This window comes from Hermetia illucens, chromosome 5 (genome assembly GCF_905115235.1).
Source record: "Hermetia illucens chromosome 5, iHerIll2.2.curated.20191125, whole genome shotgun sequence".
Taxonomy (NCBI): Eukaryota; Metazoa; Arthropoda; class Insecta; order Diptera; family Stratiomyidae; genus Hermetia; species Hermetia illucens.
In genome coordinates, this window is record NC_051853.1 from 92,469,559 (window position 1) to 92,492,763 (window position 23,205).

General features: G+C 43.7%; 1 protein-coding gene across 2 annotated transcripts in view; it reads right to left on the reverse strand.

Moving 5' to 3' along the window:
* LOC119656739 (teneurin-a) overlaps positions 1–23,205 on the reverse strand; it is a 769,843-nt gene that overhangs the window by 525,101 nt on the left and 221,537 nt on the right. The window lies entirely within an intron of this gene.

Consider the following 23,205-nt stretch of genomic DNA (forward strand, 5'->3'; position numbering starts at 1 on the left):
AATTCGGAGTTTCATATGTATATTAGCTTATAGAGTTAGAAGTTACAAATGAAGCAGGCAACTGATTCGCATTTTAACACGTTAAATTTTCGACCGGATGAATTCTGAATGCACACATGACTCCTTCTGTGGTATTAAAGTTTAAGAATAGCTCAAAAGATAGTTGTGTGGCTGAGGTGAATATACAACGTGATCTGCAATTTGTGGGAACTATTCGCAGCTTGAGAAAAAATCTCTGCCTGAGATAATTTGTGTTAATGTATGCCTCCTGTCCACTCCTTTGGGGGTAAAGGGCATTTTATTTCTCTATTTCACATTGTTGTTATTTTTTCCTGTTTGATTTTCAGTTTCATTATGATCACTCTGCACGATGTGCGAGTGGCAAGCCTACAGCAGCTGGAAAACACAAAGACGAATATAAACATCCATGATGATTCGGGATTCAAACCCGAAGCAACAAGTTCAAGAGTTTGATACTTAACCAGCTCTGTCATTGCACTATCAAATCAATGGATAACGTCAAAAACAAAGTAGAATTCACTGTGACCTAGAACGTTATTCAGCAACCACTGGTGCAAGTAATCCAATCTTATGAAAGCACCTATAACGTGCTTTTATTGAATTATCTTCTGCAGAAGGCACTCATAGGCTGTCAAGGGTTGTCGAAGAGCAGCGAGGAATGTCTTATTACCGGGGGAAACAAAAAAAAACCCCATGACAGTCGAGTAAAAGTTACTACATTATTTTGCAACAATGAAGATGACTCTGAAGGAGAGCCGTGATAAGTACTAAAGCTAATTTCCCCTTCCACTTTCCTACCTCTTTGTCTACATCAACATGGCATGGATCTACTTTGCTTTCCTCTCGGGGAGTTGCGTTGGCAATCCAAACGGCTTAAGGATTTCTGTGAGCATATCCTTAATATGGATTGTCCTTGCATTATACATATAATGACAGTATAATGCCGGCGGATTAATGAAATTTATTAAATTATTGCTACAATTCTGAAACTTTATTGCTTGTGCAAACACAGGAATTCATACCCGTCTGGGGACTAGTGGAGAACGTGAAGTGGGAGTCGAGTAATCCACTTTGTGAACTTTGAGACACATTTAATCACTTTGCATGATTTCAGAATGTAAGTTAAAGCTTCGAATCGCACCTTTTATGGTGGAGGGGGTGGCATGACGTAGTGTCTACAGAATGTCTTGCCTTGTCATGGAAATTGATGTATTGCGAACGCTAACGCGTAATCAAATAAGGAATGAAATTTAATTCGGAAATTAGTTTGGACTAATTGGGGTGTAACCTATTACATAATGAACAAAGACTTTGTGTTTGCTTTGAAGTTGTTCGATATGAATATCGGATTCCGTGGAAGTTGGGCTGCGGCAAAACAAACAAAAGAAATTGGTTATGTGCTATACAAAGTTATCTTTTAGGGACCGTCATAGAAGCATAGAAGACCAGCAGTTCAGCTAGACCCAATTTTCGGTTCTAAACATTTCCTGATTATTATGCCGTTCTCCATCTTGTTGAGGGTAAATACTAGACCATAATTGACTACTTTTGTAAATTTTTGTTGTTTTAATTTTGAATTTTGTCGATAATAATGTGATATAAAAGTAAAAGAATATTTAAAATTGTTAGAAATACCAACCCGTGCGAATGGTTGCCTGTTTCATTAATAATCAACACCACCACGACAATCCACTTGCAGCTGAAACCAAAGGGGGTAGGGGGGAATTGGACGCACGTTAAAGTTAAAATGACTTCTCTTCTTTTCTGCGCTTTCTTTCTGAAGAAAGGCTTTGGCCGGGCCATGGAGACCTTTTGAGACTGGCTACGTGTTTGACTTTGAAGGGGCCCTCGGAAGGTAGCTGCAGTGGCCTTCGGGAGGCTTCCGGTCCAGTTAGGACGTGCGTGCGGAAGCCGAGATCCTGGGCCTGCTAGCCTTGTTTTTCGTGTGGTTGGGGGAATGTCATGGCTTCACGTTCCGCAGTGCGTTCTTGAGCAGACGCAACAAACAGTTGGTGCTGAGTTCCGACTTAATATCGATTACAGGATTGCTGGGGAGTCTTAGGTTCTCGCCGTATACCAGCTCCGCGCAACTTGTAGGAAGTGTCAGGGCTTGCGACGGGAATAGATTGTATTGGGCATTATAGTGGCTTTCAGTGTTCTGTACCATCTTTGAAGCACTCTATTACTTGATCTTTCAAGCATTTGAAGCCGAGAAGTGTATCGTTGACTGCGAGGCAATACCCAAAAGCCACTTAAGCCGAGATGAATTGTATGGAAGTCCTTAGCGGACCGAGCGAACACGTTTACTTCTTTTGTTTTGAATTTCTGCATATTTCTTCATGGATGGCTAGAAATATTTTGCGGTGACTAACCAATTTGTTACGAAATAATTCCTTACGGAATTCGGCGGGATATATGGCCTTCGTACTTATCTGAGTTCTCGCAGTATATACTGGATGTTGAACCGAAGATAATAAACTCCCTAAATGTGTATTTGGTGTTGATCCTAAGGGGCTAAAGAACTGCGCCGTCATTCTGCGGATCCACAATGGACGGAAAATTTAATATCCAGACACCTGTTAAATATCGTAAGTGAATTCACTGCTAAAGCTCAAGTGCCTAAGTTGGCAAGGTGACGTTTTGTCGGGCTTTCCTTTCAAAGCAAAAGTGATTGGCTTATGGTTCGTGGATATTTTAGACGACCTGCCTTGAAGCTAATACCGGAAGGATTAAGTTATACGGCTAATAACTCACAATCGTAATTGCTGTAGTTCCGTTCAGTTGAACCCCACTGTTTGGAAAAGAAGCTCAATGCCTGTCAGATTTGGCTCACCATTTACGGAAGCGCAGCATCTGTTCTTTTTTCCTTCAGCCTTTGTCCTGTTCGCAAGCGGGGTTTGCTCATCGTGATCGGTTTCGCCGTTTTGTTTTATCAAATGGTTGATCTGGATGCAATGTCAAGGCTTTTAAATCCCCATCCATGGTATCAAGTCGCCGTTGTTTCGGCCGGTCTTTCGGTCGCTTGCCATCGGCTTCGATGTTCAGACCAATCTTGGCAAGTGAATTTTCGTTTGCGCGAGGCGGTCATTCCATTTTTGGACAAGTTGCTCAAGATCATTTTTGCTATTAGGTGCTAGGAAAACATCATCTGCATAAAGCAGTGTATAGAGGTCCCGTGTGATGGCGTTTTCACGGACCTTCATTTGAACATCGTCATTCGAAAGCCAAGTATCTCGGTTGATGTACCGCTTACCTGCAGAGCAGCACCTGAGGCTGAGGAATCGACAAATACGGCTGGGGGTGCATCTTGCTAAGGAAATGCCAGAAGCTGTTGCTTGGTGTTGGTGTTGCTTTCAAACGCCTCGATAGTCTCAGGGGGGAGGGGGTACACAATCAGACGAGAGTTGGGGAGAAGTGGGAAGCACGAAATCGCTTGTACTTTAACTGAGTCGCGTTCAATACAGAGGCCATCGGGTGGCCGTGACATATCACCCGTGATTGTAACAATCTGCATTTTTTAACGTTGAACACTAGACTTATATCAAGGAAACGTTGACAAATGTCCCCGAGGTGCTCAAAATGATTGGACTTAGAGGAAGACGTAACCGAGACAATTCAAGTAAACGAAACAGAAGTTAATAATTCGCAGCACAAAATGGTTGAATCTCTGAAAGGTTTGCACCATATGGCATGGTTCTAATGTCATTCTTGTCAGAGCGGATTTGATGATATGCCTTGCCTAATTCCAAGATCGAAAAAATCCGGCAGTTCGCGGAATAACGCGCAAGTCATTGATGAGTGGGATGTGGTATCGGTCTGGCATGGCCTGGATATTTAAACGTCTGTAGTCGCCATAAGGTCTTCAATCGCCATTGGGTTTAAGGAACATGCAAAGGGGCGCGGGCCGATAACTGTCTGCATGTCGGCAAATACCTTGCTTATAAAATTCGCTGAATTTGTCCGCGGTGGTAACGTACGCAAAGATAGCGGAGTCAGTAGTTTCGTTGTGCTGAACATCATGCTTAAGGAGCTCAGAGAGATGACGAGTATTTGAGGAAGTGCGCGAATCTCCGGATCAGCAAAGTCTTTAGAAACGATAGGTTTAACAAGATGAGATTTTTCCTGATGATCTAAGGGAAGTTGTGGGACATGTTATGAATATCCACTAGCAATCTATAGTGGCGCAGGAAGTCTGCGCCTAAGATTAGAATGTTGGTTTTTAGTCTTATCGGCCAGCATGTCCTGATACTTAACGGAGGCCTTGACGAGCTATTACGAGGTTGCCCAGCAGGCGGATCTAGATGCTGATCTAGTTCTACTTTCCGAACGCAAAGCATCGAAGGGCTCTGTAACTTAGAAACGGTGACAGTTAATGTTGTCTGGAAACCTTGTGTACTCTACGAAAGCTTCTGCAGCCACAAAAACTGTAGCAGCTCGGTAACGACTTTGTCACCACTTATTTTGGTTTGGCGCACCGGCACCTAGCGTTAGTTTTGTTACTAAGCGGTTAAGTCCGACCAGCGCGTGATTAAAGCGAGTGGCGTCCATAGTCAAGTGGCTGAAAGGAGCGACAAGAAAGAGCGGAAAAAAGGAAAACGGTCCTCCGTCGTTTTCTCCTTATTTTTGATTTTTTTTAAATTGACTTTCAGATTACCGGTTATTTGTTTTTAAGCTTTTGTGTAAAACAAAACCTTATTAAAATCGGTTTACTATCTGCCTGTCTGTCTGTCCGTCTGTGTGTCTGTCCGTCACACGTATGTTTCTCGGAGATTGACATCAAATTTGGTAGAAAGATGGGAACTGTGAACGCTCACGTATACAGTGAGTTACATCCTTTTACTTCGAATTTAAGGGGGATCCCCAGACATGCAAAAGGGGGGCGTACATTTTTTTTTCATCAAATATGGTCACGTGGGGTATCACATTAAAGGTCTTAGTTAGTATTTTATGAAGCCGGTCTTAGTTTTGACATTTGTTAGAAAGGTGGGGAGTGCGGTGCGGGGGGTCGAAAGTGATCATTCCATTCTCAAAAACTGCCCAACCGAAAAATCTGAAAAAAATCAGGAGACTGGCACTATATGGTGGACCGAAATACGAAATACGTCCATACCGTCATCTGTTCAAATAAAATTAATAATAGAAAATTAGTATAAGTAATTGTAATTGTAATTGGCTGCAAAACCCCCCTTAGGTTCATCCTAGCAGTGCTGTAGGCTATAAAATAGAGCATGATCCTACCAAGTTTGGTGAAAATCGCACTATAAATAACAAAGTTATAATATGTCAAAGTTATTGCTTCTTTGAAAATTGAAGACTATGTGTATCAATAGCACCCGAAAGTGGATACTACGTATTAAGAATTACGCAAAACCTTTTGTTTTAATTTCGCAGTCACAAAAAGTCGGTTGTGTTAATAACTGTATGCGTTAATAATTTTCGCATCAACTTCTCAAATACAATTATTAAAATCAGAATGAAATTGTTTGATTATTTTTTTTCACAATTATTACTGGAGAAGTGCATTAAACTGCACTTCGTGCACTTTCTCCTCTGACCCTCTTTCCATTTTCTTCCAGACTCACTTCGAAAAACACTTTTCGTTGTCAAAAATAGTTTTTTCAAGTCATGGCATGGCATGATTTTGACATATCAGGTACCGCTATCATCTAGCTTTGGAACGGCTTTCGACTTCAGATTCTTTCTGAAGGTTCAAACACCGGATCCACGCCAACGTTCACGCGCCCAGGCTGCGAAAGAAGCATCTTGGTAAGTTACCACCAGCACATGGCCATCGAAGTGGCTGACGCTATTTGTAGGCGTGCACCAACCCGTCGCTTCCCAGCCATGTGTAACGTCGCGAGGGTGAACATCAGAAGATTCATTCCTTAGAGCGGGCAAGTTCCCGCGTGAGGGCACTTCGGAGGATGATAACGTTGCAGCTGAAATTGTCGTAAATTCAGTCATGGACCTGATAACGACTGCCTGAAGTTTTCATTCCCTGGAGGTGCCCCAGTCGTAATGGCAGACGGCGAAAATTGCCGAGTTACGGAAGGAGAGTCACGAGCTCCGCCGTTTCGTACAAGGTTTACATGCCCCAAGGGAGAATACATAACCACTAAAAGGAGGCTCCATAGCACGACAAAAAAAAAACGAAGCCCGCGATTGGCAGAACCTAGTCAATGTAGTAAATGGGGATCGGTGACGACTTGGTTATGAACTAGTCACCTGGAAAATCGGGGCTCTCTATATTTAGTACCGATCAGAAGGACAGTATTGTACGAGCATTATTCTGCAGGGATCCTGTACGGGTTAATGTCAGTAGCAAAGATTATGAAAAAGCTTGAAAAGGCAGTTCTCACCATGAAAAATAAGAAGGCGTAGGGTCCTGATGGAATCCCGGCGGATTTCGTCAACGGCCCGACTTTCTGCTCGGGGCATTCAACGCTTGGCTGAAGAGACAATTTTTCCTTGTCACTGGAACGTGGCGTTGATAAGGAAAGTAAAAATGGTCTTTGAGCTGGAGTCTGCATGCCGACTGTTGTGTATGCTTGACACAGCCGGGAAAGTGCTCGAAAAGTTCATTAGGAATAGACTCGCTGAAGCATTTCATACTTCCGGGGCTTATCCATAGTACGGGTTCACAGTAGGGAGATCCATTATGGGTGGTCATGGAAGCAATTTATCGAGACGAAGCAAGCAGTAAAACGAAGCAGCGTCAAACAGGGCTGTAGCTGGTGTCTTGGCCTCGAACCGCCTAATGGCGAATATTAGGGGCCCTATATCTACCAGGTCCCCTAATAAATGCAACGCAGTCTGTTCTGCTTTACTTCGCGGGAATATGGACTATTGCTCTTAGCAAGGAGGTATATCGTAGGGCCTTTGCGAAAGTACAGAGACGGGTTGTTTTACTGGTGACTTCTACCTTTCGGGCTGTCTCAGATCGATGGGGGGTTGCTCCTATTGCCCGTCTTACTAAGGAGCGTAAAGCCAAGTTCAAGGAAAAAGACCACGAGATATTTTCTCGTGAAGAACGGCAACGTGCACTAGAAAAGTAGCAAGTTTATTGGCCAAACGAGACGAGAGGCAGATGAAATGTAGGACTCATTGGGAATTTAGTAAGGTGGCTGAATTGGAAGCCGATTGAGACTGATAATTTTCTTAACCAGTTTTGAATGGTACCATATCCTGATTATTTGTTCTGCAATGGAGTGGCAGACCACGCCGATCACACCTTTTTCTCGTATGGTAAGTGTTATGGGTTTCGTCAGCAACCTTATGTATACATAGGGGCTCTCTCCAGATAATGTGGAACTGTTAAGGAGAGCTGGAAGTTGGAGTCATGTTGTGCATTAAGTTTGGCTTCTTCTTGTTGCGAAGAGGATTGAGCTCGACCGCTAAAGAAGCCGGATAGGGGGTTCCTTAAACTTCCTCCCTCCCCTCCCTTCCTTCTCTCTCCTTTCGTTGGTGAAAGGAATTCCCTGGCGGGAGAGCTCGAGGGCCAGCTGGAAGTAATGTGGCAAACGGTTCAAGATGATGGGGTGGTGTTTAGTTGGTAGTCCGACGGCGTACCGTCAAAGGAGTCCAACATTTTGTGCCCTACCCAGAAAAAAACTGCAAGTTATTTTGAATTTCAATTGTCTGTTGAAGAATCGCGACGATAAAATTTCATGCAATTTTCAAAAGTCATATTAATAGTTAAAAATGAAAATGCCAATGAATAATAGAATTAAACCTGTGAATAATTATTTATTAAGGTTTTGGATTATTGGAGTAGTAGCTTATGAGGAGTGCAATTTATCTTAAAATGTTCAGTCTGCAATCGTTCATACTAAATGGGAAGCTGCACCAATGAATGGTATTTTTTATGTTTGGGGAAACCAACGCCACTGTTTTTGGTATTTATGTATTATCATCCATTAAAGGTTCACGGACTACTTAATAATATTATTTTCTTCACAACATTACGTCACTTGTAGTTTCTTGCAGAGCTGGATAAGGACAAGGACAAATAAACCAATCTTAAATAAGAGCAGTTGAAAATATACCTTACACGGTTTACCTTTCACGGAAGACACGTTTGCTCCTAGGACCATCTAAGAAATTCATGCTCCGGAAATTTTATGCTCTTTTGAATACCTAAGGTTGAAAAATTAGAAGCGCTGTTGCTTTATTATCTGTTCTAACGATGAAATTTCATGCTGGTGCAACTTTCGTGACTGTGTAAGTGCACGTCCGTTAGCATACACAGTCACGAACCTAGCTATGTACGTATGTGTATCGAACATGGCACTGTGTCACCACGTATTGGACTAGGATAAGGACATATAGCAAGATGTCATTTTCTTGTGGTTTTATAGACTTGGGACTTCCTACGCCACAGAAATAATAAAAAATGCCCATAGGAAAAACGAAGAAAACCCATGTTTGTTTTGCGGTGTGAATGTGGAAGCGAGAGGCAGGACTTGTTGTAAAAAAGGTCAAACAAACTTTCGCCTCTTGGTTTCCTTCCTTGAAAAGAAAACACCTTAAAGTTGGCAATAAGACATGGGAGCGGGGCAGAAATGAAGTGGTATAAAATGAGCACTCTTAAATAAATTATTAAACTGAAATTGGAAAGCTTGTGTGCTCGATGTGGGTCGGTTGGTTCGGGGTAAGGTTTCCATCTTCTTCTCGTTTCCAACTGTTTGTTTCCATGTCCTACTAAGTGCTAAAGCTCTTAAGTGTTTTTTTCTTCTGTTTTATCTTTTCCTATTTTTTGGTAAACATTTCTATATTTTCACTCTGCAAAATATATTCACTGGCACGATTGTGTTGGACATTTCTTTCTATGAGGAATGATGAATTTGGACTTACACTTGTATCAAACAACTCCGGAAGTTAGAAATTTCGAAAAAAAAATTCTAAGGAGCTTATTCAGGCGTAGATTCAAAAGGATTATTTGCAATATCCATAGAAAGCTTTATAAAAGGTTTTCAATCACGATGGATATTTTGTAATATATATACATATGCTTCTGCTGGAAGAACGATGACAATCACTTGCATTTTTGATAACACAAAAATAAGCCATCTTCGCTGAGAAAGTCCTAAATTAATTCGGATATCGATAAGCGAAAGTTCAGAGTGACTTGTCCTGAAGTGGAAAATTGACATAAAAAAAGTAATTTTAACCAGTTACAATTCCTGACACGTAAAATCTTTATAAAGGATGCAAGATGCAAAGATGTTAATAATAGTAGAATTTCCACTAAACTTTCCAAATGATCTCCACTACAGCAACATTTTGCAAATTTCCTAAATTTAGTATTACTATAATTAACTTTATTTTAGTAGATATCAATACGGAGATATATTAAGACTTAAGCTTCATTATCATATTTATTTACACAGTAGAGTTTGTGTTACGGATAAAAACGGAAAACTAGTGATATCAATATGTGAAAATCGAATGACTAAGACCCTCGATAGTGATTTCACGAGAGCGGAAATAGCTGGTTTATTTGGTACGCTGGCCTTGAGCCAGTTGTGTCGGCGGCAGTTGTTCAGTGCGTCGGCGGAGAGGGTCTCACTGCCGGCAATGCAGTCGGTGGTTCTTGCATCCGATGTGTCGCCACATCACTGTTGAAACTGTCAATGGGACTAACAGGCAAACTGACGCTTCGCGGATGCTTTTCTGGAGCGTCCCCGGTTAGACGAAGAGGTTCAGCCTAGACAAGGGGACCCATTTGAGCTCGTCCCGAACGACGAGCTAGAAGGAGTGTTCTTGTCGCTCTACGAGTTCAAAGGGGCCCTCATATGGTGGATGCAGTGACCTCTGAAAAGCACACCTGCGAGCATGTCTCGAGGACCCTTGGAGGTGTCCACTGCAGGCGTCGTATGTCGGGAAACTTCGAAAACGCGTCCTTGAACAGACGAAGCGTACCTGAGTCGCTTAACCTTGCTCTGATATAAAGCATAAGGCTGGCAGGGAGTCGCGGATTCCCCTCGTATATCATCTCCGCGGGGCTGGCCATGAAATTTTTTCTCTGAATTGTGCGGAGGGCGAGGAAGACGAAAGGCAAAGACTGCGACCACGACGGATCGTCTCGAGCCATTAAGGTGGCCTCTAGTATCCGGTGCCAACGTGCTAGCATCCTATTGTATTACAGATGGTATGCAGTGTATCTGTGTCGTTTGAAACCCAGGATATTGCCTAACTCCGAGGAAAGAGTAAACTTAAACTGGTCCATGATGATTACGACTGGTACACCAAAGCGCAGGATCCATTCTCGACAGACAACCTTGGCACATGTTTGTGCTCTAACATCATTCAGAGGATATTGCTTCACCGTGTAAATCTGCCGATCATTGTGAGGTAATGCTTGTACCTCGCAGAGGACCAATGGCTTGATCCGCATTTTATAAATTAACATTTACCGGAGTGCAACCGCTTACCAGTTGCTGGCGCAGTTTGCTGCAGAGGTAAATTCTGGTCGAATGCTAACCAGCGAGCAATACCCAAACAGGGACCCGGCTTCATGGCATCTCGACTTATCGGGCATCGCTGCCATCTGGGTTCAGGATGACGTTTAAGTTCGTGTTCTTGCCGAAGGCCGAGGGAATGGGTGTATCTCGATTCGGTGTTTAGGGATAACGTTTTTTAGTGTTTACCTGGCGCCGAATGAGACGATGCCAGACTTTCGGCGCCGGCTTGATACTCTGGAGGACGCTGTTTCGAGCACGGAGGGGTAAATCCTGGTAAGCGGTGATTTTAATGCTAGCTGACAGGCGATTCATTTTCCGCCCTTCCGTCCTTCTTCATGGACGGCCAGAAGCATTTTCCAGTCACTAACCGGTTCGTCGTCCTGACGCCCGGGTATGCAAGATCGTGTACTGCGTGAAATACTTCCTTTCGAAAATCGGCCGGAATAAATGGCCTAGCTCCTCTGTCTATGGTCTCACAGAGTTAGTAGGAGTTTGAACCGAAGATAGGAAATTCTTTGAACTTGCATTTGGAGTTTGTCCTTAGGTCCAGGAGCTCTACGTTGTCTTTCTGCGCATCCGCCGCCGCGGTGACTGTGACCTTCGAAATTCGTGGCAAAGTGTCCGCAACGACGTTGTCTTTTCCTGACACGAGTTGGATGTCGGAAGTAAACTGGCTGATGAAGCTCAGTTGCCGGAGTTGGTGAGAAGAAGTTTTGTCGAGCTTTTGTTTGAGCGCGAGAGTAAGGGACTTGTGGTTCGTGAACTCGGTGAAAGAGCGGCCTTGAAGGGAGAAGCAGAAATATTTAATGGAGAGGTACGCGGCGAGTAGCTCACGACCGTAGGTACTGTAGTAACATTGAGCTGAGTTGAGTTGATTCAAAAAGAAGCTCAACGGTTGCCAGGTTTGGTTCACCCGTAGGTACACAGCCTAATGCTAGGGGTGCATCTGGATTAGGAAATACCAGAAGTTTAGCATCAACCAGCTGTGGTTTGACGACTTCAAACTCTTGAACAGTCTCAGTAGCTCATGCAACCTCGCGGAAGTCTTTCGTTTTGGGAAACACAAGTAACCGCTGAAGATCACTTGGTGATGAGCGACCTTCGGTAGGAAACGACGATAGAAGTTTAACATGCCCAAAAACTTTCAACTGGCGCGGTTGGTAGGGGAAAGTTTTTGATCGCTTCAACCTTGTTTGGGTCTGGTTGAATTTCATGAGGGGTGATCATGTGGCCGAGAAGTTCCACCTACTTGCATTTGCCAATGTTTAAAATGAGCCCGGCCTCAAGGAGACGTTGAAAAATGCCCTCAAGATGGTCCAAATGCTTAAATTCGCAGGAAGGGGCGACCACATCATCTATGTAGATGAAACAGAAGTTTAAGTTTCGCAAGTCAAAGTGGATGAATCTTTGAAAGTTCTGCGAAGTCAAATGTTATCCTGGTGAACTCGAAGAATCCAAAAGGTGTGCAGATAGCCGTTTTCGGAATGTCTTCAGGAGCAATCTGGCCAAATCCAAGGCCGTGAAAACACGGTAGTTTGTTAGTGAATGTGCAAAGTCATGGATGAGTGGAATAGGGTATCGGTCCGCAAGGTCTCCATTCGCCATTTGGCTTAGGAACCATATGGAGTAGAGATGGCTAACAGTTATTGGAAGATCTGCCTTGTTTCATGAGATCATCAAACTCTTTTTTTGCAACAGCTAGCTCCTGGGGTGATAAGGAACGCAGTTTTGAGAAGGTCAGGGAACCGGTGGTGCTATTTTCGGCAAAGTGCGCGAATGCGATGGTCGGTAATAATCTCGAAAACAATAGAATGAGTGTCGTTTGCACACGCAAAAGAGGCTGCGGGGTCTATTAAGACTTTGTTCTGCAGGTTCATCAACAGCTCATAGTAACATAGGAAGTCTGCACCAGAATTGGGGGTGCTAATATCCGCCAAAACGAATCGTAACGAAAACGTTCAGCGCAATCCGAGACTCACCTCTACCAACGCCCTCATCTCTATCAACGCCCGTGTCGACGAGAAAGCAACGCCTGTTCAGAGTGTCGAAAGTTGGAAGGTGACGTGGTACTGCGCTACGGGTAGCCGTCGGCGAGGCAACCAGCGAGCCTTATTTTCTATTTTGTTAAAATTGCATTCGGTTGTACATTTAATCGCTTGAGTTCCGAATTCACGGTGGTATCAGCAATTCATCTGTCCATTGAGGGTTCCGTCGTACGACTACCCGAACGTCCTTTTTTGGAAACGGATTTTCCAAACGCAAAGTACCTACAGTCGCCGTAAGCTTGGAGACCACGTCTGCAAGAGTTGTCATCATTTACTTGAGATCTTCGAATTCCCGGGGTGTGTCTCTAGACACTTCTGAGACCACGGGTCGCGCGTATACCTCGTGGAGTTTGTTGGCCCTGGCGGATAGCACCTCCTGCGACCCCGGGTCCGCGCAGGTCAAGATAGCGCTTGCGTTCTCTGGGAACCGCTGTAACCACAGCGTTTTCAAAAACTCTGAAACGACCTTATCCTCTCCACCTGCCTCATTTCTTTCGGCAGGACACAGCGGGACTTTGTGCATCAATGATTTCATCAATGCAAACTAATGAAAAATGAATGCATGAAAAACAACGAATTTTTTACAACACTCATATCTTCGCGAAATTTCAGATCAAGTGAAAGTTCGAATTACGGTCAACACATGGAACCGTTTAATATTTGCGAAAATTATGCTTGAATCCTTGTGAGTTACATTTTGATTTAGACTGGCCTTCGACGGAACAGTTCCTAAAAAAACTCATGCACATGTCTATGCTTTTTCGCATTCAATGGAATAGCTTTTCAGTTTCCCCCTTCCAGCACGGGGAAAATATTCTTTGCAAGAACTCCTTTGCCTGCTGCTGGGTCGTATGAATACTCTTACTGTGAAGGTATGGATCAATTCTTTTGCGCCTGAGGTGTGCAGTGCTGGACACGATAGCTGCTGGATCGTACGAATAGAGCTTAAGAATGAACATTTTAAGCGACTATATAAGGAAGGTAAAACGGACCTCTGGGGTGGCGCCTGCAAAACAATAATTTCGAAATTCAAAGGAAAATGCTTTCCACCTTGCCTTACTTGCTCAAAACTACTACATGAAATAGTGATGAATCGTTTCCTACGAAATAACGACCGCTTACTTCCTCAAAGTCGGTATAGGGCCAGGCCAAAGATAAGCGAGAAGTAGATCTTAGAAGTCGTGAAGCAAGAAAACGAAAATAAGGTGCCTGGCCTAGATACCGTCCCCAAAAAAGTTCTTAAGGCAGCAATGAAAATAGTGTCCACTATGTTTGCCGAGACATTTACCTTACATGTCCAAGAAAAGGAACATGTCCCACATAATGGAAGACGCAAGAACCGATACTCATTCCCAAATGAAACAAATCTTTGTGCGAACCGTCATCTACAGGCCGATATGCCTTTTAAATAACACTGGCAAATTATTTGAATGGTTAATCTAAAACCGATAACCGACGAAGTAGCCCGCGTAATAGTAGGAATGACCCCGATTGATATTCTTTAGAGTGACAACGTCTTTATGATCGAACTTATCTCACCGGAAAATCTCCCGCCTATCCGCACGAAGTCGCGCAGAATGGCAGGAGAAGTAGAACAAGTCAGAAAAGGCCGCTGGTATAACAGGACCTTAAGGGAAATTCGAGGATGGAACAAGCGACACCAGGAGGAAGGAGGTTTCGACTTAATGCAGCTTTTGAGCGGACACGGAGATTATCGAGTATATAGAACCTCCATCGATTTGCGCATGACGATTAGCTATATTCCCCAAAGTGCCCGAATATTGGAGAGGACGAAGAACACGTCATATTGCAATGCCCGAAATTCACTGTTCAAAGGGCTGCATTGGAAGTTACAACCAGGGAAAACCAAGATGAATCTTAAGCAGGGAGAATCCAGTCAAGAGGAGCAACAGAGCGACGAACACAAATACGAGTACAGGATAAATTTTGATGCAGACTTGCGAGGTAATACCATATGGGAGGCCCGCGGAGAGAGTGGAAGGAGAAAGAGGTGGATTTAGTGGATAAGAGTCCCACATAACCGTCTGGCTGAACCCAACGGAAGCTTTTGAAGCTTTCCATCTTTCATCGAAAAAATTCAGAGATTTTAATAAGACTTGGTTTGCCATATACGGTGTGGAGGCTCGGAATCCCAGTTCCGGCGGTTTTTGAGAATGTGGAAGCTCATACCTCGAATGTAGAGTCTAGTTGGAGGAAAGGACTTCTAAAATAAAAAACACAGGAAGATGTTCCGGGTTGGATAATAATCTGTCGCCTTAGGGAGCAGATTCTCTTGAAGATATGATTCAAGTGACCCTTATACGAACATCTGGTGAGGTCATGTACAATTGCAGAAATGTGACTGGGCTTCCCAGTGCTGTTGTGTGACAGAAAGAGAACCTGTTAGCAGTGTCAAGTGCATTATCTACTATGAGAAAATCAGGTTGATTCAAATAAAGCTGGGTCACTATGATGTCGTTTTTAGACCTTCTCTCGCCGGCCACCTACAAACCGGAGGTGGAATTGATTATAACAAACAAATACTGACTATAGAAAGCTTGTCAATAACCCATGCGTAACTGATCTAACAAGTTGTCAGATAGCTCAGTGATTAGAACAATAGGCTATCGTGCGGAAGGTCGCGGTCCAAATCTCATTGAGAAATGCTAGGGCGTCCACCTCAATGGACGCGGCAGGACGGGCCCCGGTCCTGTCGAGAAATGAACAAGGGTTCTTGATGCATGGATGGCGTCAGGACGTAAGTAAGTTAGCCCGAACAAAACAAATACGTGTTTGCACGCTAAACGTTGGTACCCTTACTGGAAAGACCGAGGAACTCGCAAGAGCCCTTCGGAAAAGGCGTATTGATATCTGCGCTTGGCACACACTCAATATGGTGTTGGCATTGCGACCTCAGAGAGTTTCCGTGATGCCATTAAAGAATTCGAACAATTTGATGATCGGCTGATGAAGCCTTCTTCTTCACCGCGGACGCACTACGGACAGGTCGACCTGATACCGAGAACGATGCCTTCTGGCAACTTCTCGATGAAAATACTTGTCACGTACCTGCTGACGACTATATTATTATTGCCAGCGACGTTAATGGTCATGTGGGTGAAACGGCAGACCATGGAGGGAAAGGGGATGGGAGCGCGCAATGAGGGTGGCGAACGTATAATCGATTTTGCGGACACCCATGACCTTGTACTTATGAATACATGGTTCATCAAACGGTTATCTGATCTTCCTACATTTTATAGTGGGGACAGTAAAACGTAAATCGACTATATTCTCATAAGACGCCAACATTTTACTGTCACTGATTGCAAAGTCGTTCCCTAAGAGACCATAGCACCTCAACATCGGCCGTTGATTGCCGTCCTGCGAAACAAGCCACCGATAAAATAGCGTGAGGAACGCACTGGCTCGCCGTGCATTAAATGGTGGCAATTTGGTGAGAGGAAAGAAGAAACGACCTCATTCATACGATTATCGACCATTACGAATGTGGAAGAATCGTGGAACCAAATGACAGACACGATCCACAAAGTAGCCTCTGCAACCTTCGGGATCACCAAGCCAGGTAAGCGGTACATCAACCGAGCTACTTGGCTTTGGAGAGATGATGTTGAAATGAAGGTCCGTGAAAAGAAACGTCTCTACCACAAATTTGGCAAATTGGCAAATTTATAAGAATGCCAACCGGCAAGCAAAGAAAGCGATGGCTGTCACCCGAGCGAACCATTACAAACATTTTTATGATAAACCGGACTCTCGGGATGTCGAGAGAGATCTGCAATGACTTGCTAAAAGCCGGAACGAACGTACACAGAATATCGAACACTTCTTTTGCCTTAATGAAAAGAACGCTACTTTCCTTACCAACCATCGAGCTGCAACGGGTAGGTGGCGAGAATACTTCGAGCAGATTTCAACTGGTGAATTTACTCATCCTCCACCTCCACAATCATTGCCGACATTTCGAGCAGTTCCACCTGTCAACGCAATTGAAGTCGACGAGGAAATAAAACGAATGAAATCGGGGAAAGCCACAGGACCTGACGACATCGCATCTGAGCTCTGGAAAGTGAAGAGCTGGGACCCAACACTGTGGCTCAGTGAATTCTTTAACCGGGTTATGCAGCAAGGAAGAACACCATCTGACTGGCAAGAAAGTACCACTGTTCCAATATGGAAAAAGAAAAGTAGTCCAGCACAACGTTCAAATTACTGTCCGATCCGGTTACTTTCCCATACCATGAAGATTTTCGAACGCATTCTTGGCACGCGCGGTTACTCATGCAGAAACTCTGTGAGAAGCATGGCCCTCTTGACATTGCATTTCTAGATCTAGAGAAAGCGTTTGACCGTGTGCCACACGAACTCATCTGGTATGCTTTACGACAACACTTAGTGCCAGAAGAACTCGTGCGCTGGGGTCAATTGCTCTAGCACGATCTGAAAAGTAAAGTTCAAAGTATGGCGGGGTTCAAAGTATGTTTTATTAGCATCTGATAGCAAAAATGATCTCGAGCAACTTGTCCAAAAATGGAACGATCGCCTCATGCAACACGGTCTCAGATTGAATCTGAACAAAACTGAATTTTTGACAACCGATCACCATGAACCGTGCACAATCAATGTCAGCGACAGAGATCTGCCTAGAACTGAGCGATTTGAATACCTCGGGTCAACGAAATCGCTTCACGCATTAACGCAACCTGGATGAAGTGGCGTTCCACAACTGATGTTCTTTGTAATCGACGTATCAACGAATGTCTCAAATCTAAAATGTATCGCAATGTCGTCCGCCCTTTCGCCCTCAATGGTTCTGAGTGTTGTCCGACTATAAAAGACAATGAACGGCGTCTTGCGGTAATGGAGACGAAGATGCTACGTTGGACTAGTGGCGTGACACGTTTTGATCATATCCGAAATGAGAATATCCGCGATCGTTATGGGGTTGCACCAATCGTGGAAAAGTTGCGAGTGAGGTGTCTTCACTCACGAAATTCGGGTTAACGAGAATTCAGTTGCCAAGATTGGTCTGAACATCGAAATCGATGGTAAACGACCAAAAGGCAGGCCGAAACGGTGGCTTGATACGCTGGATGGGGATTTAAAAGCCTTAATATTGCAATTATGATGATTTCCGTTGTGGAAAGCTGTAAATTGAAAATGAGAAACAAACATTTTGAAGCATTTCAGAGAAAATTCCCCAGGAAGGACTCATCCTGGGCAGTTTATGAGTCCCGCAGAATCTACTTGAGAATACCTTTGTAGCTATACACGTTTTCCTTTTAAGGCACAGTTACTACGGAATGAAGGTAAGTATCATCTCCGTCTTTGAATGGAACCTTTGTGATCTAGGTCATGTGGATTTGATTTTAAGGTAATGCCTTTCGGCTGGTGAATTTTCAGTTGCGTTTTTTGGCAAAAAAAATGTGAATACGAGCACGATTCGCACACAGTGACTTTTTCTCCCCACCGTACGATCAAGCGGTTATTCTCACACCTATGATATATTATGATGTCGATGCTCCGTAAATTATATCTTTTATCATTCTTCTACTACTTAACTTAAAAACCGCCGAAAAGGCTTCTTTATGTGCATCATACGAATGAGTCACCTCTGTTGCCACGCCTAAAAATGCCTTTACTGATACACCGCAGTTCTGCCTCCCGGTTACTTAAAATGTATAGCCAACTATGCTATTAATAGGAACATTTTTGAAAAGTTGGGCTTACTTACTAACATACTAGTATTCTATAGTAATATATGACTTTAGCTAAAGTGGCTTTACTGCACGCCGATTTGGCTTTGCTATGCCACAGATTTAATTATCCTGAACAACAAACCTCTAAGCAAAGGGCGCTTTTATGTATGTATTATAGATGGCAGCAGCTACACCCGTACATTCTGAACGAAAGTGATTTATTCAACATCTGATGTTATGACTATACATGCTGAAAGCTATATAATCCAGTTCGAAACTTATCGAGATATATTTGAAGTAGCAGATTCATCACTATGGACCCGTGTTCAATACAGTTCGAGTAACCAGCTGGCGAAACCCACATGCGAACTAGGCTACCGGTATATGCATATCGATCTAATCTTGCATATTCCCCCAAATTTTTATTGCAAACTTTCTTATTCAATGGGGATATGATATGCTCAGGGCGAGCTGACATTGCTTTCATGAATCGCTTCGAATAAATGTTGCCATGAAATACATATTTGGGTAGAAAGCATCGTATCTTTTCGCATGAATGAAAACTGTTTGTGATCCCTTTTGGGAAATATTCCAAGCAACTAATTTTAGAAGGTTCCAAACTTTTGTACCATTTTGTACATTTTAATTCGATTTCTTGTAATGGAAATATTTCTTTGTGCTGCTTACATGTTCATATCTCTTTAGTGAAATAACGAATGTAGATTATTTTCTGCATGGTTCAAAACATGAGAGCGGGACAGGATATTCGGAATGTGCGTCCAGCATAAATAGCAAATGTATGTGTTTTTAAAACACACCATTCAATAAATGTTTACATTGAAGTTAATGTACAGTGTAAGACGCATGGATGCATCGAGGAAATAAGGAGCTCACCGGCATACGCTTTCGACCGGGTTTTGTACACTGTGTGGCAGAGGACAAGACTGATCGGCTTAGGACTGTAGTTCTACATTACCAGGATGGAAAGGAATGGAACTGTTTACATGTGCTGGGGATGATATACCAGGGCACACATGGTGACGATCTCTCTTTCCCAGGTCGCAGTGATTAAGACGGGGCAGCTTCTAAGTCTTCTCATCACTCAAAATATGAATCTCCACATACGGTAAGGGAGAGTTTTAGAAGCAACAAGGAGGGCAAAGATAAACGCCTCATAATCGGGGAAGATGACCGGCCCATGAAGGCAATTAAACATCGTAACTTCCCTGTCAATTACAGATGTGGTAACCTGCCTGTCAAAATGTACAGGGAGAAACAAACGATCGATTCTACAAATAGGGTGGAAAGCCTACCGACTTCCCTGAAGAAATCGCGAAGGCCATAGAAGCTGAAAGGGCGGAGCGGAGCAGGAAAGTTGACCTGCTACCCACAAATGAAGCTAACGGCCAGCATTGAAATAGCCCAGATAAACGTCCTCCTTGCGAAAGCTGCATCTGCAGTAATTGCAAGGGGGAGTTCCAAAAATAACATTGGAATAGTGCTAGTTTAAGAATCCTGAGTGTTCCTACGGCAGATTTGCGGTCTGCGAAGGAGAAATGTGCAGATAATTTCAGGGTCCTCTTGTGAAAAAAAAGGACTTGCATCATTCTCAAGCGAAGCTTACCTCGTGCCTGTTCAAGTCTGGGTGAAGAAGTCAGGATACTTCCTAGGGTAAGATCCCCGGATTCCACAGGAGTTTGTCATTAGATTGGCGAAGTTCTGGGAGAGGGTGGCGCGACCACTTCGCATCGCCTACCTTGCCACCACCCACCATGAGATCTAGAGAAGTGGCGACATTCTTCAATTCATCCTTAGTAATAAGCTGGAAATACATACATAACGTAGGCAATACGCCAACATTCGTCACCAGTACCTGGCAAGAGGTATTTTTTTTCGGGTAGGGTAGGTGAATGCATTTACGCACCCAGTGCTGGACTCCCGGTTCGGCATGTCGTCGGACTACCAACTAAACACCTCCCAATCGTCAGAGAGCTAGCCTGGAACCGTTTGTCACATTACTTCGGGCTAGTCCCTGAACTCTCCCGCCTTGCGGAGCCTTCAAATCAGGGAATTCCTTCCCCCAACGGGAGGGGAGAGGAGGAAAGGGACTGTCAGTTCAAGGAACCCCCTGCCATCCGGTTCCCCCACCGGTCGAGTTCTATCTTTTTAGCAACGAGAAGGGCCCGAACGTAATGGGCAACACGGCTCCACCTGTCAGCACTCCTCAGCATCTCTTCGACAATGTTGTCTGGAGAGAGATCCCTTGTGTTTAAATAGAGCTGCTGACGAACCCCATCCCACCTTCCAGAAGAAGAAAAAGTGTGGTGGGCGTCGTCCACAACTCCATTGCAAAACACACAATCCGGAGATCGCGCCTTTCCAATCTTGTGCCGAAACTCCAGCTGTAGCTTTGTTCGCTGCTGCTTTGATTTGTTCAATAAAGCTCATCTTTGACTCAAGAGTCAACCCGAGGTACTTTACCGCTGATTTTGACTCGATTATCGACTCGCCGAACGACATGGGATGCAGAGTCGGAATTCTCTTTTTAGTCAGGATACTATAATACTTCGGTTTTTTCCAGTGCAAGGTTGAAACCATGAGTAGTCATCCATCCGCTTACCCGTTACATCAATATGCCAAGTCTGCTTTGCGCCTGTTCGACAGTGCGTCCAGCAGCAGGCGCTGCGACATCATCTACATAGCCGACCAGGCGCGACTCTTCTGGCATGTCGAGTTTACGTAGACTGTCATAGGTAACGTTCCACAGGCCCGGTCCTAGGATGGATCCTCGTGCTACCCCCGACGTGACTTCCATCCTCTTTTGACCCTCTAGTGTTTCATAGAGCAGGGAGCGGTTCCTCAGATAGTCCCTCAATATCCGTAAGAGATAGTGCGACACGTTGAAAGTATTGTCTAGTGTGCCTAGAATGTCTTTCCATTTTACGGAATTAAAGGCGTTTCTGACGTCAAGTGTTATGAGGAGCACCACCAAGGCAAGAGGTATTAGACATAACTCAAGAGAACACTCCGATGAGCCGCTTGGATGAGCGGCTTGGTCACGAATTGGAGTCCTGGGATTGATAGAAACTTTAATAATGATCCGTTACTTATGTGCTAACATACGTTTCAGTAGCGGGCAGGTCACTAAACAGTCGTTGGGGGATGTATTATTTATCCCTATGGCCATAAGAATTTAAAAAGGTGCTCGGTTGCTCAAAAAGTAGGGTATTCTAACCGGCATATCTTTCACAGGGGAACGCAACTTTCATTAGGACATATACTAGCGATAGGGTTAAGTTCAGAGTCATCTTCTACGATCGCTAAGATACACAAGGTAAAAGCAATGAAATAAAAGTCATTGCTTATTCAAAGTTGGAATGCTACCACCTTGGGTATATATAAACTCTCTTTTTAAATGCGTTGCAACTATTCAAGTTAATTCAAGTGCTAAGTACAATAAATGAACAGAAATAGGAGGCACAAGAGGAATCGAGGTTGCTTTTCGCCTAATTCTATTTATATTTCACAGCTCTAGGTTGAGTGGAGGATATCTCAAATCAACGTCTAGTGTATGAAGCCATCGCTGTTTCGGTTGGCTTTCAGTAGCTAGCCAACGATCGAAAACATAGGGAGCAACAGGGACACTACGACAGATTTTCCATTATAGTGGTTCGTTGATGCGTCAGTTGCAACGTACGTCAGTTATGGAACGCTACTTCATCCTGGTTGCAGGGATTCCTTGGAGCAGTTTATTGTTATTTGGTAAGATTGATCGACATAAATCGCTCAGTTCCATTCATGATAGTAGTGTACAAGGCGCTGGACATTGGATGCCCTGTATGTTAGTCTCCATGACAGGAACAAACAGGAGGAGGGAGGAGGTACTTTCTAGATGAACACCGACTGAGATATGGAATCGTTTTGTAACATTTCGAAATTCATTCTTCAGATTGCAGTAAGCAATTTAACCCAATCCACGACCTCCTGTGGCAGTAATTGTTGTCATATTCCATACCGGATGAGTTTGTGTGAGATACGGTTAAACGTTTTCTTTAGATCAGGGAATCCAATGGTGTCCCTACCGAGTAACCGCATAACCGAAATTGCGCCAGTAACCCAGTATTTCTTTCAATTTTCTAAGAATTTGTCCATTATCGAAGGAGGAAAGATCATGCAGGTGAGCTTAGGGCCATTATTCAATTAAGGTTCATTATAGTCAGTACATATATATAGTTGCCAACATTTTTAACGCTCGGCGCATTGGTTAGTTGTGCTATTCGATCTCTTCCTATACATTTGTTTAAATTGGCAAACTACATGGATGTACAAGTTGTTTTTGTATGACCGAAAGAAAAGAGGTCCTGATATCCACCTTGAAAAGGATCATAATATAATGGTGGGTTGTGTTTGCTTGGGTATCCCTACCGCATTTGTTTAAAGAGGCGCAGAGCATCGGAGCCTGGAATTCAATATGGACCATCTCCGCGATCTAACTTTCATCCACGAGAGGGAAAACAAGAATATTGATGAACATTGGTTTATCATCGAAGGTACCCTTATCTCTGGCTCAGATGGACCAACCCCAAAAGGAAGTAATAAAACCTAGCTGACAGGGTTGATGATGAATATAAAGAGCAGAGAGTCCTGTTGTTGACTACAAACGAGGGTAGTGCGACGCACGGAACTTCGTTACCGTGGTAAAGTACAAAAAGTGCAACGTAGCCTACACCTTGGTTAAATTGTTCTAAAATGGTCCGAAAAATAAAAAAAAAAGTGTGCGGGTATATCAAAACTGTTTCATCATTCGTTCGGTGTTTATCAAGCAAGCGCCTTCTCAACACTCCTCTTTGTTCTCGTTATGGACACTGTCATCATGCGTCCTATTCAACCTGGCCAGGGAGAAAGTGATTCGCGACGCAGAGATAAATGCGAGAGGCACCGTCCTCTTCAAGTCCA